Here is a 14,954-nt window from a genome sequence, read left to right as displayed (position 1 = left end):
TTTTTTTATGTTTTTTATTTCTTTTTGGGACAGAGAGAGACAGAGCATGGATGGGGGAGGGGCAGAGAGAGAAGGAGACACAGAAACGGAAACAGGCTCTAGGCTCCGAGCCATCAGCCCAGAGCCTGACGCGGGGCTCGAACTCACGGACCACGAGATCCTGACCTGGCTGAAGTCGGACGCCTAACCGACTGAGCCACCCAGGCGCCCCAAGTTGCTGGTTGTTTAACTTTGAATGGATTCTTTACTCCTCTTCTCCCCAACTTCAGGTATATGTTGTTACATTTTATATCCTTTTGTTTTGTGAGTTCCTTAACTGATTTTTTTAAAGAAATATTCATTTTTACTGTTTTTGTGTTTCCTACCTTTATACTGTCACTTTTGTTCTCTCCTTTCCACTCAGAGTCCCCTTTAATATTTCTTGTAGGGCTGGTTTAGTGGTCATGAATCCTTTAGTTTCTGTCTTGGGAACTCTTTATCTCTCCTTTTATTCTGAAAGATAGCCTTGCTGGATAGAGTATTCTTGGCTACAGATTTTCCCCATTCAGCATTTTGAATATATCATGTCACTTCCTCTAGCTTGCAAAGTTTCTGTTGAAAACTTTCCTGTAGCTTTATGAGTTTTCCCTTATAAGTTCTTTTGTCTTGCTGCTTTAAAATTTTTTTCTTGGGGCATCTGGGTGGCTCAGTCGTTTAAGCACCAGACTTCAGCTCAAGTCATGATCTCACGGTTTGTGGGTTCAAGCCCCACATCAGGCTCTGTGCTAACAGCTCAGAGCCTGGAGCCTGCTTCAGATTCTGTGTCTCCCTCTCTCTCTGCCCCTCCCCTGCTTGCACTCTGTCTCTCTCTGTCTCTCAAAAATAAATAAACATTAAAAAAAATTGTTTTAATTTTTTTCTTTATCACTATATTTGGCCAATTTACTTACAATATGTCTTGTGTGGGTCTGCTTTTGTTGATTTTGATGGGAGTTCCCTGTGCTTCCTGGATCTGGAAATCTGTTTCCTTCCCCAGATTAAGGAAGTTTTCATCTATTATTGCTTTAAATAAATTTTCTGCCACCTTTTCTCTCTCTTCTTCTGCTGGGGGCTCCTATAATATGAATATTATTATGTTTGATAGAGTCACTGAGTTCTCTAAATCTATTCTCATTTTGTATAATTTTTTTTCTCTCTTTTGTTCAGCTTGACTACTTTCCATCACTCTGTCTTCTAGGTCATCAATTTGTTCCTCTGCTTCATCCATGCTGCTGTTCATTCCATCAAGTATGTTTCTCATTTCATTTACTGAGCCCCTTATCTCTGCTATGCTCTTTTTTATTTGTCTGTTAAGGGTCTTATTCCTGTCTTCTCTTTTTTCTCAAGTCCAGTGAGTATCCTTATGATTGTTGTTCTAAGTTCTCTATCAGGCATTTCCTTATATCTGTTTCACTTAGATCTCTGGCTGTGGCCTTGTCCTGTTGTTTCATTTGGGATACATTTCTCTGTCTCCTCATTTTGTCTGCCTCTCTCTGTGTTAAGAAAGTCAGTTGTGTCTTCTACTCTATGAAGAAGAGGTCGTGGAGTGCCCTGACGTGCAGTGCCCCCTGTTCACCAGAACCTGGCAGTGCAACAAACTATCCTATGTGTGTTGCTTATTCCCTGCTGTTGTATCTGAGTCACTATTCCTTTTAGTGCAGTCATCTGCACTCTCTGCCTGTGGTGGGTCATGCTTGCTTTCTGTGGTGTTAGTGGAATCCAGGCAGGCCAGCTCTGAGAGGGTGTGTCCACCACAGAACTTGGGAGTGGGGTGGCAGTGTTAGCAAATTTGTGCTAGGCCACTAGTCCTATTCCAGATCCCCCAAAGTGCTGCAACAGCTGGGTGCTGCACAGCAGCTGGGCATGGCCTGAGGCAGCAGTTGTGTGCCCTATGGCTGGGTAGGATGAGTGTGCACAGCTTTAACAAAATTTGCTCTGAGCCCAGGGCCAAGGCTCACAGACTTAGAGTGGGTGAGTCTTCAGGAGAACTCACAGGCATGGCACACTGCTAGATGGTTTGGTTGTAAGAGTCTGTGCAGCGTCACCTCCCACAGATGACCTGTGTTTACGCTGGGGGACAGGGGAGGGAAATGGAACCTGCCAGCTCCCTCATTTTCAGGGAAGTCCCCAACACCCTCCAAAATCAGTATGAACAGATCTGTCTCCCATTTGACCATGGTGTTGTATAAACTGCTGTTTTTATGTTGCCTTTCCTTGAAGGCTGCTGTCTCTTTAAGGGCGGCAACCCAGCTATTCCTTGCCCTCCAGGCTCACCCAGTGCTCATTCAGCTGACTCTCAAAGCTCCAGGTTCCTACTGGTTTTACAAACTCTCTGGTTTTCAAAGCCAATGAGGATTAATTTTCCCCGTAAGAGCTCCCTGGTGCAGGGGCCTGTTTCTTGGCCCTCTCCATGAACCTCCCTCCCTCCTGGGGGCAGCCTCCCTCTACCTTTCTGACCTTCTTAACCTTTCAGCTGCAGCTTCTTCTCCATATTTAGTTGTGGAACTTGTTCTGCCAGTCTTCAAATCACCCTCCAGTTTATTTACTTTGATGTGGATATCTATTTGTAACCACAGGATGGAGTGAGCTCAGGGTCCTACTCTGCCATCTTCTCAAGCTCCTTCTTTGCTCAGGTGCTATGTTTAAGGAAGTCTGGGCCATGCATGTGTATCTGGCTGACCACCCATCCAACATCTCACCCCAACCACCACATACACAGTGTGTAAAACTTTGAGATGACAGCATGTGTTAGCTTTCTCCAAAGTATCAGAACCACTGGGATGAGTACACACATGTAGAGAGAGATTCATCTTAAGGAACTGGCTCATTAGATTGTGGGAGCTGGTAAGTCCAAAATCTGCAGGCCAGGTCAAATGGTGGAGACTGAGGAGAGAGCTCTGCTGTGGTCTTGAGTCCGGGAGCAGCCTGGAAGAAACCCCTTCTTCCTCAGGCAACCTCAGTCTTTGTTCTCAAGGCCTTCAACTGATTGGTATGGCCCACCCACATTATGGAGGGTAATCTGCTTTACCCATTGTCTACATAAATACTAATCATGTCTGAAACATAACTTCACAGAGCATCTAGACTTGGATTTAATCGAACATTTGGACCTATAGTCTAACAAAGGTGGCACAGAAAATTTACCACCACACACCATCTGACTGAAATCACATAGAGGGACCCTGAGAATAAGACTCTCTGAGCTAAGCCCACTCCACTCCCAAAATCATCATCAATAATAATAAACTGATTGTTTTAAGTTACATTTTTGGGGTATTTGTTATGCAGCCATACCTAACTAGACTACTATCCACGCTCTACCCCCAACAACTTGCTGCTCCAGGAATTTTTTCTGCAGTTAAGATGCATACTGACATTGTCTCCACACAATGCCATTAGGGTGAGGATGAGCTAACCCACACTCAGGGAATACATCTTTCCATGAGTCTTGGGTTTGAGCTGGAACATGGCAATGAGTATCCAAGAGGGAACGGCTCCCCCTCCAGGCTTTGCTGTCCTCCCTGTCATTGCCCTGCTGATTCCTGTCCACCCTTCCTGACAACAGTGGATCATTTATACATCTGCACTCCCAGTCAGTGGCCCCGCGTCATCAGCCAGCATTTATTGAATAGATAAATGAGATGCCAGGAGCCCTCAGCTGACAGGAAGTGAGCCTGAGAGTGCAGCATGCTGCCCCCCACTGTGCTCTCTCCACAGGGGAGTAGGTGGCAGTAGGTGGAGTAGGTGGTTCAGGCAGGTCCTGCATCTCCACATCTCCTGAAGCTCCACAATCACCCTGAACCCTCAGGGAGACCATGCACATCCAGGGCCCAAGGAGAGCTGACCCAGAATAGGCTTACAGTAAATGGTAGGGGTTACCCCAGGTCGATGACCTGTCCCCATTTCCTTGTGTGCCTGTCTGCCTGCCCAGTGCCACTCCCAGAGTGGAGGGCTCAGAACCAAAAACCTCAAGGGATGCACCTGTCCCAAGTCCTGTAGGGCTCTGGGGCTTCCTGTCTCTGCTGTCAGGGGCCCAGGCTCATATCCATGCTCTTCCAACAGCAGTGGCCTCAGCACACAACAGACGCTGGCCTGGCCCAGGTGGGAGGGATGCACAGCGAGCAGAGCAGAGGGTGTGGGCTGGCTAAAAAGACAGATGGTAAACAAGGAAGTATATCATCTCCTGCCTGCTAGTAATAAACAAAGTAGGGGTGGAGACAGAGGCTTCTGTAGATCAGGTGACAAGGTGACATTGAGCAGGGAACTGAACAACAGTGTGAAAGAATGAGATGGGCTTTCTATGGCAGGTGGTGGCAAGAAGAGCAAAGGCCCTGAGGACAGGGTATGCACCTGCACATGTGAGGGACAGAGAAGAGGCTAGAGTGGCTGGGACAATGAGACAAGCCTGGGGTGACAACAAGAAACAGGTGGGGAGAAAACCAGGAACAGATCCAGTGGAGCCTCTAGGAAGCCCACAGAGGGTCAGGGAGGGAGAGCAGACAAGGCAGGGGTGTTGAATCTGATTTCAAGGGCTCTTCCATACAGACAGGTGGGAGGTGGCAGCCAGGCCCAAGTAAGAGACTCAGTGCCCTGACCAGGCCAAAGATGGGGCAGTGGGCGAGGTGTGTCTGGGTCTGGAATCCAGAATTTTGAAGACAGAGGCAAAAGTCTTTGCTGCAAGGCAAAAAGGGCTAGGCAGAAAAGAGAGAGGTCAGATACCAAGGCCTGTCCTCAGGTGTAACCCCCAGAAGAGGGGTGTGCCAGAGAGAAGAGCCCCCATCTGCTGGAGAACCCAAGGCTCCCCCTGGAGGGGACAGCATGCACTTGGCTTCCCCACCACCAGACATGTGACTGTCTCTCAGGCAACATCCAACACCACCACCACTCTTGCAACAGTACCCAGGTAAGAGCAGATACACGTGTGTCCCAAGGGATGGTAATCCACCCCATCTCCCCAGAAAGTTCTTGGATTCTATCTGACAGAGGATAGCCCAGGAGGATATGGCCAGGTTAATAATCACAAAGTCATGGGGTGCCTGGGTAGCTCAGTTGGTTAAGCGTCTGACCTCAGCTCAGGTCGTGATCTCAGTGTGTGAGTTTAAGCCCCGCGTTGGTCTCTGTGCTAACAGCTCAGAGCCTGAAGCCTGCTTCGGATTCTGTGTCTCCCTCTCTCTCTGACACTCCCCTGCTCACACTCTCTGTCTCTCTTTCTCAAAAATAAATAAACATTAATTTTTTTTTTTTAAATCACAAAGTCATTTTCTTTCTCATGATCACCAGGGCTTATTTCCTCCGGGCATATATGCGCCAGAAATGGCAGGACCTGGCCATTCAGAGACCCCCAAAATCAAATCTCTATCGCCAAGGAGAAATCAAGAACACCATGACATGCTTATTGTGTGCCCTAAAGTTTGCCTTTCATTCTGCACCCAACAGGCCAGATGGTCACTGATATATCACTTTGACATTCATGGAAAGATACCTCAGGTCAAATCAGTTCAAAAAGTTCCTAGCTCATACTGAGCATGAGAGGCCATGCAATGTGGTACAATGTACTACAATAAAATACAAGAACTATATGGCTTTAAAGGAAAAATAGAACACACATTCAAATTCTGTGACTTCGAGAAAGCTGCCTAATCTTTCTGATCCCCAGTTCATTCAAGGAAAAGGGATAACAAAGCCCACTTCATGGGTATACAGGAAAATTAGATGAAACCATGTATGTGAAGCTTCAGCTCACCCCACATAAGCGTGCAGAGATAGGGGTCAGACACCTGATGACAGTCAGGGCAGACAGAATGGGCCCAAGGATGGCCTGGGTGAGCCAGACCCTTCAGGAAAACTGCAAAGCCATAGAGGACACTGGAAGAACACAGCAGGGTTCACTTGCTGGGGACACCAGAAGAACACAGCAGGGTCCACTCACTGCCCGCTAACAGCAGCAGCAGCAACAGCAGCTGATGACCATAGTGAGCTGGTCATGGTCTAAGTGTGCGGAAATCACCTGTGTCCTCTAATAACTCCACCAGGAGAGCACAAGTGACCACAGCTATAAAACTTACAGTACGGCTCAGCCTCCAGGCTCCGTGTCCAGGCATGAAGTCTCCATGATGCAGCCCTGTGCCCTGTGGAAACTTACCCTGCAGTTGGGCTCTCCGCTACCTGGGTACCAGCAGTCTCTTGGATGGCATTGAGACCCAAGGGTCAGCATGGCGCTGGTTAAACTCCAAACTGCCTCTCACACTGGGGCACCAGAGCCTGGCACCTGACCTCTCCAGCCCCTGCTTCCTCTGTAAGATGAAGACAATAATAGTCTGGCTGCAAGGTGTCCTAGGGGAGGGAGACAACACAGAGAAAAGGTGCCTATCAGCCTCTCACTGACCCCTGGCCCTCCCTCCAAAGTTCACTTCAGGCCTTCCAGCTGCTGTGACCAAGCGTCGGCACAGCCTAGATGCTCCATCGCCACCCAGGGCCCCAGCCCCCACCCCTAGGGAGCAAGCATCCCTGCACACAGACTGAGTGCATGAGTCCACCCCACCCGCACCGACGCCCCACCCTCTAGTCTCCATTCTAGTGGGGGACAAGCCATTTACCACGGTAGGATGAATGTTTCAGAGTCAAACTGCCATCCTTTAACAATATTTACAAGGTTGTCACAAGGTGATACAGAAATATTCACAAATATAAAAAGGCCTACCTTCTGATGCCTATATTTTATAGTAAGTTATGGATGCGGACTTTTGGCTACACAGAAAACTGATTCTGCCGTGATTACTAAACTCATGAAACAACTTTTTCCACACTTATCCATAGATGGGGCCTCAAAGGTCCTCTAACAAAAGTTTCTCCAGGATCCTCCAATCCCACCCAGTGGCTGTCTGCGCCTGTATGTTGTGCTCCCCAGGAGGGTTCTCCCTAACTCCCTGCCAGCCCATTCTTCTGAGGGACAACAGGAGAGGAGGGTGTGGGAACATGGGAGAGGGCAGGGAGGACCAGCATGGGCCAACCAAGAGCACCAGCATTGTGCATCCCCGGTCCTTGCCCCCATGCAGTGCTTTTTGCTGCCCCATCAGCACAAAGAGTCCGAGTGGGAGAAGAGATATTCACAAATTCTGCCAAAGAACCAGCTGGCAGCCTTCCTGTGAGGCCATTGGTTCTCTCAGGCACTCTCAGCTGTGGACTCCTTCTGCAAATGAAGTCTGAAAAGGAAGCAGCACATATAGAACAGGGAAACCTGGCATGGGTCTGCATAATGTGGGCATGGGGGGTCGAGCCCAGCCCCATCTGCTTTCCCTGGACCCCTGAGGCCCAGTCCTAAGGCATAGCTCTGCAGAGGAATGCTCTTCCCTGAAGCCCACCAAGCCTGCCATCAGTGCAGAGCTGTCTGGGCTCTGTGCATTGTTCAGCATGGTAAGGCCTGTGCTAGGAAAGGCAGGCTGAATCTCTCGTGGGATGCTGTAGGAGCAACACCCTACACGCGGAACCACAGGAGCCGCTGCTAGGCTTTTATTCCCTGCACACCGTGGCGGGACCAAGACCACCCCCTCAGCAGACTGGCATCTGTGGGGCCCAGCACACCTCAGGGATGCAGACATCTGTCCTGCCATGTCACCGACCTGCCAGCATCACAGGAGCAGACTGGAGACCCCATTCCTTGCTCAGAGAGGTACATTCTGACTGAGAATTATAAAAGCAGAAATGCCACAGCCCGACACAATTTCTTTATAAGCTGTGACTTCCGCTCAGCTTCTTCCTCTCTCCCACTCTTCCTCACTACAACCCCAACCTGTCATGACAAGTAACGGGACCAGAGGGACAGCAGAGGCTATGCTGCCAGGGCAGCAATGTCTCCACATCAGGGACTCCTTCTCCAAGTGCCACCCATGGCCAGGGCCTCATCTGACCTCTGGATTCTCCTCCAGGCTCAGCCTCAAGTACAGCAGACAAATGCCTGCAAACAAACCCCATACAAAGAGGAGGGGAAATGAGCAGAGGTGAAGAGCCAGAGCCTCGCCAAGAGTCTAACTCCATTAGACGAGGAAATGCGAAGCTTGCTGTCACAGGCTGGCCCTGGACAGATGGCAGCTTAAGACACCGCACTCCAGGCCCCACGGCTGGAACAGCCCACAGGAACTCCTTGGTTGCAAGCGAATTCCAGGTAACATTTTCCCTCTTTACTTGGGCCAGAAGGAAGCTCATGGATAGGCCCTGTGGGGAGTGCTCTGTGTGTGGACCCCTTGGCGCTAGATGCATCTTATTTTCTCTGCACCCACATGCCTTGTTCACTTGTTTGTGGTCACCCATGGGGTTGGAAGTGCCTCTATGTAAGGCTCCTTGGGTCTTTCCAGTGTAGACAGAGAGGCACACCCTGCAGCTAAGTGATGGGTGGAATTGTGGTGTGGGCAGTGCCCCTGAGCTGTGTCTCTTCCCTGGGGACATCTATCATGAGTGCCAGAGGGGCCTGTCTGGCTGCACAGGACTGAGCCTTGGGCCCAGGAAGACTCAAAGGCTACTGAGAAGGCAGGAACTGGACTCTGTGGCAGGACTGATCAAAACAAGAATGGCCGAGTGACAATCCCAGCAGAGGTGTTCAAGTCAAGCAGGAGCTTACTTCCTCTCGGGTGAGGCAGCTGAGTCAGGCAGGGCAGTTACCTCTCCAAGGCTCACCATGTGCTGTGTCCCAGGGTCAACAGCCAGGCCCTCCCTGTATAGGACCCTGCACCGGTCAGGGCCATGGCTGAGGGACCTGGCCTCCAGTGCTGTGCAGCTTTCTGTGAGTCTGGCAGTCACCAACTTCTCCTGCCCCACCTATCCATGCAAGGAAAGTGCAATAACACTCACATCCTGGGCTTAATGTGAACAATAAATCAGGTGTTGTCCCTACTGCAATGCCCAGGACACTGTGGGAACTCAGCAGATGTCATTCCTCTCTCCCACTAGGCAGATCCACTCTTTTGTGAGCCACCCACCTTCCCAGTCCCCAGCCTGCCTGCCAGGGTTCCCACTCCCCTCCCACTGGGCAGGCCCAGTGCCTCTTCCAGACAACCTTCCCAGTCTCCAGCCCGCTTGCCAGGGCTCCTGCTCCTACTCCCACTGGGCAGGCCCAGTGCCCCTTCCAGACAAACTTCCCAGTCCCCAGCCCGCCTGCCAGGGTTCCCACTCCCCTCCCACTGGGCAGGCCCAGTGCCCCTTCCAGACAAACTTCCCAGTCCCCAACCCGCCTGCCAGGGCTCCCACTCCCACTCCCACTGGGAAGGCCCAGTGCCCCTTCCCAGACAGGAGGCTCAAATAAAGGGCATGGTCCTGAGGCCTAGGTGGGATTGAGAGCACACAGACATGGCCCTTGGGGGCCATCCACAGTGAGGCCATGGCATTCCTCAGGGTTAGGTGAGGGGGCAGGTGAGAAGGCACCCAGAAACAGACCCCAGCAGGGAGGAGACAGGGAAGAGATGCCCCAGCCCTCTCTCCTCACACCCACATCTGCCAGTGCTCTCCATTGGTCAAACCCATCTGGATGCCAACAGGCAGAGGTGTCCCAGGGGCATGTGAGGACGGCTGCCCTTCAAGGGCTTGGGCAAGGCACAGAGCAGAGGAAGGAATGAGGGTGGGGGCAAAAGGAGAAGAGCCAGCCTCCCTAACAAAGAGCACCCCTTTCCTGAGACCTACAATCCCTCAAGCAATTATGATTCTCCCCATAATTATTTCAGTTTATTTTTCACCGCAATTCCTTTCATGTAGGGTCATTATTTCCTTCTTTTTTTTAAGTTTATTTTGAGAGAGAGAGAGAGAGAGAGAATCCCAAGCAGGCTCTGCACCATCAGCATGAAGCCCAATGTGGGGCTAGAACTCACAAACCTGAGCTCATGACCTGAGCCGAAGTCCTACACTTAACCGACTAAGCCACCCAGGTGCCTCTCATTATTTCCTTCTTAAAGTAAAACTGAGGCAGAGCAGCACAGTGGCTCACCCAGGGGCCCTGCAAGGTGTGCCACAACCAGTATCCTGATCCCTGCAGGTTTGCCTGCCTTGGGACAGGGACACACCAGGAGAACAGTGTCTTTTCTGAAGAGTGTGCAAAATGGCACCAAAACTCTGCATGGCAGTCACAAGGGGGGCATGAAGGATGTGGGGCATGGAGGAGGTGGCTGAGGGACCCACAGGCTGTGCCCAGTAGGAAAAGGGGAAGGGCTCGCCAGCAGGCCCCAAGAAAAAGTGTGGGCCTGGCAATGCAGAGGCGACTGGTGGGCTCAGGCCTGGACACTGGAGTCTCTCCCTGGACTCAGATCACCACAGCCGACACCACTCCCATAACCTGAGTTCAGCCACATTTTGCTCAATCACTCATCAAAGTATGATTTATTTCCAAGGGGAAGGAATCAAAAGTCAACAGATAGAGGAGCCAAATAAGATTGTTTCCACCCAACACCACTTCTCTGCATGTCTGGCCGTGGGTTGGTGTCTGTCTCTCTATGTGCACACACACAGGGCAACTGGCATGTATGAAACCTGAGCATGTGTTTGATTGCAGGGCACACGTGTCTCTGCATTGATGTGTGTGCATATGACCCACACATGTGGGCCATACATTTATATGGGTGCTGCTGTGCCTCATTCCATTAACATTAGGCCCCCATCTCTGTGCTAAGGGCTGGCTTCTTCAGTGGAGAAGCTGGTTTGTGGTCCTGTTCCCACGCCAGAAGGCCTGGTTCCTGGTGGTGTCAAAGCTGGCTGAGACAATGCTCCAAAATACCAAAGGCCAGTCACAACTAGATAGCAGGGTGCATGTGGTGGCCTGGACACTGTCCAGAGGTGAAAGGCACAGGAAAAAGTAGCCCTGCTGGAGCTCACAAGGCATCCCCAGATGACAGGAGGTGAGACAGGCACAGCCTCTGATAGCAGAATCACAGGGACCAGGGCAGGATACCAAGTGCCATGAAAACTCTCGGCAGCTGCACCACTGGGAACTGCCACAGGACAGTGGAAGTGCTGTGGAACAGGTCCTACATAGAGACCACTCGGGACGGTGGCCTGAGACCACTGGCCCACCATCTCTCACTGTGTAAGCTTAGGCAGGTAGCCACATGCCGGAGCCTCAGCTGTAGGGACACCAGGAGTAAGTGAGAGGGTGCATGGAGAACCCTGGGCATTCAGCAGACCCTGACAAAGGCCATGTCCTTCCATATCTCCCTGCCTGCTGCAGGAGACCTGACCACCTGCGAGTCCAGACCACAGACACAAGGGCCTCCAGAGGTAACCCAGTGCTGATATTCAGGGTCTCTCCTCAGATTGTTTAGCAGCTTGGAGGAGTGAGGGCAGGATGGCTCAGTAGGACAGAATCAGTCTTAGGAGTCGAATCTTTATATCTTCTACTTTGGCAGGCATTCGACCTTGAGCAAATTATCCAACCCTCTGTGCCTGCTTTCTCAGCATAAAATGTGGTACAAGTGAGATTCTCTAAAAGTAAGCTCAGCTTCCTGCCAGGATAGTCCCCAGGTGCTGAGCAGCTCCTATAAACAGCTGGCACCCCAGACTCGGACCACTCAATGTCAAACACGTCTGCTTACACCCACTGGGAAAACTACCCTCACACTTGCCCTACAGGAGGGATATCAGCAGGGCAGGGCTTGCTCCACTGGAAAAAAATCAGCCTCCTGGCCTCAGCACCTGCCCCAGCAGAAAGATAGGAGAATAAGGGAAACCATGCCTTCTCTTCTCTGGCTTCTCTTCTCTTCTCTTCTCTTCTCTTCTCAGCCTACATGAATGTCCCCAGCAAGGTAAATTCCTTAATGTCTGTGGAGTGACATCATGAAACGGGTCCTGACCTAGGCATGCAGCCTCTGCAGTGAGAGCAGAGTGTTCTCAGAGCAGGTCTTCACAGCAGGGGCTGGGCTCTGTCAGTCCACAAAAGCTCACGCAGCACCTATGATGTGCCAGGTCTATCCAGGGTAGATGACAGGGCAGGGCATGGAACAGACAAGCCCTTGACCCTCTTGGGGCTTACACTCTAGTAAGATGGGACAGGTAGTAAATACACAGATTAAGCCTGTTAGATTGTCCTAAGTTCTTAGGGGAAAAACACAGCAGAGCTTGCTGGCACAGGAAAGGGTGCAGATGTAAACACCCGTCTATCATCAGGGACTTGTCTCAGTGAAATGTTCTGGGAAGCCCTGTGTTTACTACTGGTCTGCTTGTCCAACTTGCCAGAGCACAGCCCCCTGTGGCTACAGACCAACAGAACTGGGGAACGCGGGACCTTCCTGCCACAGATGGCCTGACTCTACACTCAAATGCCAAAGAGTGCCTTTCTCAGAGGAATCCTCTGATTTGGTGGCACATCAAAGCAATCTGATGTCCCGGTCATTCCTGTTCCTGTTTGTAAATCAGCATGCTAAATGGTGCTGCTTTGGTGAGCTGGTGAAAAATGCGCTGGAAATGTATTCTCCCACACAACCATAATGTTGATTTACTGTTTCAATTAATCTCGATTCTTCCTCTTCCACAAATTAGGTGGCCGCTTTTTACATAAGTCGTCTTTGGAGCTTAAATGAGCATAAGTGTAAACATCAGTTAATTTATCTGTTTTCACTGTAGACAATTTCATATCCCTGGAGCATCTCTCAATCCCCTTTATGGGCTAGCAAAAGGGCTCCCCAGCCAGCACCGGGGGTGACAGTCCCTCAGGGCATAGCCAATGAGGGCATCCATTGTGTTGTGTCTTGCCTACTTTAAATGGCCATAATTTCAGATGCCCAGGTAAAAGAAAAACAGACATGTCCCCCACAAAAGAGAGTGCTGAGCCTGGGCAGCCAGGAGACAGGACAGGCAGAGGCAGAGACAGCCTTACAGAGGAGCAGGGAGCCAGCAGCCAGCAGCTGTGCCTGATGTAGCCATCCCCAACTCAGGTTGGAAGGTTGGTGTCTGCACCTAGCTCAGCGCTAAGACTTGTTCCACGTTCTTAAGGAAAGCATTTGAAGCCCTCACCTTAACCACTTCCTGGGGGAAACTTGAGGCAAGGTACTCGGTGTAGGTTAATGAAGAGAGGCCCATTGCCCATTTCCCCCTTGGTGGGGAGAGTGGCGAGGACACTGCAGAAAAGACAGGGAAACTGACCTGCCTGACAAGCCCACTGTGTGGAGGCACTTGAATGACCTGAAGAAGATGTTCACTCCATGGGCACCCTTGGGCACTGTGATCAGACACAGACCCACAGGCTCCTGGGACAGCTGCATCCCTCCCACCCTCCACCACACACTCACCATCTCTGGCTGAGATAATTGCAGCAGCCTCCTAGCTGGCCCTTCACCCCAGACCTGACAGCTTCTTGATCTTCCCTACAGTCAACCTCTCTCCTCCCTCGCCCTCTTCAGTGGCTCCTCATCGCCCCAAGATAAAGTCCAAACTCCTTCTGATGGCTTTCAGTGACCTTCCTGACCTTGCTTCTTGACTTTTACATTCCATCCCCACCCTGAGGCCTCACTAAGGTCCCTGGGGAGCCTGCAGTCATCAGCGCTGGCATCTATCAGGCCAGTGGGTGAACTAGGGGGCCCAGGGACAGGTCGCGGGCTCTGACCTGCAGAGACCCAGTGCCCTGGCCGTGGCTGTCCACTGGCCAGGTCCAGGCCTGGAAGCAGCCATGAACCTCTCCCCACCCCCACCCCGGCTCCAATAGAGGCGGCCTCTTGGAACCCCAACCTTGCTGGCTGCCCACTCTCCTGGCCCAAGTCTGTGGGGCCTATGCCAAGCACCAGCCCAGCCAGTGGGGACGCAGTGTCTTTAGAGGTGGGGCATGCTGGGGTGAGAAGAATGGAAGCCACTCGGAGTTGTGGGAGGGCCCAACAAGGCAGGTCTACATTGATGTGAGCTTGGCCACCCCTGGGCCTCAGAGCCTCACAGATGCGGGCCATGGGATGACTGCTCCATCCTAGTTGGACTGCTCCAGACAATGGACAGAGGCTCTATTGGGCCTGGTCCACAACAGGTGTTTTGGTTAACGGGGCATAAGGCAGTGCTCTTCCTTCTACCAGAGGTTGATGTTGGAAAATAGAAATGGGAGAATTTCACACCACATTTGACCAAAAGGAAGACCACCCTTTGGGAAGATTTACTGGCCATTTATAGAAGGCCTGTGTATATAATATGAAGTTACCTCCCAAACTTTCAAAAGAAAACGTTTTGCTACCTCTGGGCTTTCTAGATGTAAAGAGGTTGCCGACATATGAGAAAGTAGAGCTAGAAAATCACACATCTTGTAAATGTCTGTTTATTTGTTAGAAAAGAAACGTCTTCTGGAAATGACTTTTGAAATGGAATTGTTAGACCACCTCTGCAAGTGACACCAGGAGCCACACACATTCCTGTTTGTTCAGTGGGTAAAAGGACATGAAGTTGAAGACCTTGAGGAAGAAAGAAGGCTCTGTGCCACATTGGTCATATTTAGAAGACATTTTCATATTATAACCATTTGTGTGTGTGTGCATTTTATTCCTAAACTACTGTATACATAGTTGACAAAGCTAAGTACTTTTTTTAAATCTCTAGTCTTTTCAGATGTTCTTAAGTATCTGATATGTTAAAAATAGAGGTAATAAAAAGACATTCTGTAGATATATTTTTGTTGAAATCCATATGAAATAGGTTTTAATTTGGGGGGAATGGCCAAACCACCTCTTTGAACAGTAGCCATTGTGTTTGTGCACTGGTTCAGAGGAGGAAAGGAAAAGGGAGGGCCAAGAGTTCTGCCAGTGTATTCATAGTGAGGCAAGATTTCACCGTTGTCCCTTTTGTTCCCACATTTTGGATTACTTAGCTGTGTATATAGTGTATATACTGGACAGAGGAGTCCTAATTTTCAACATTTAGTCTTTCTAGATGTTAAAGAGGTTGTCAGTATATGACAAGAATAGAGTTAGTAAAATAATACATTTTGTACATTT

The sequence above is a fragment of the Prionailurus bengalensis genome, chromosome C1, assembly GCF_016509475.1.
Source record: "Prionailurus bengalensis isolate Pbe53 chromosome C1, Fcat_Pben_1.1_paternal_pri, whole genome shotgun sequence".
Lineage (NCBI taxonomy): Eukaryota > Metazoa > Chordata > Mammalia > Carnivora > Felidae > Prionailurus > Prionailurus bengalensis.
The sequence above is the reverse complement of the archived record's forward strand: the minus strand, read 5'-3'. Positions refer to the sequence as shown.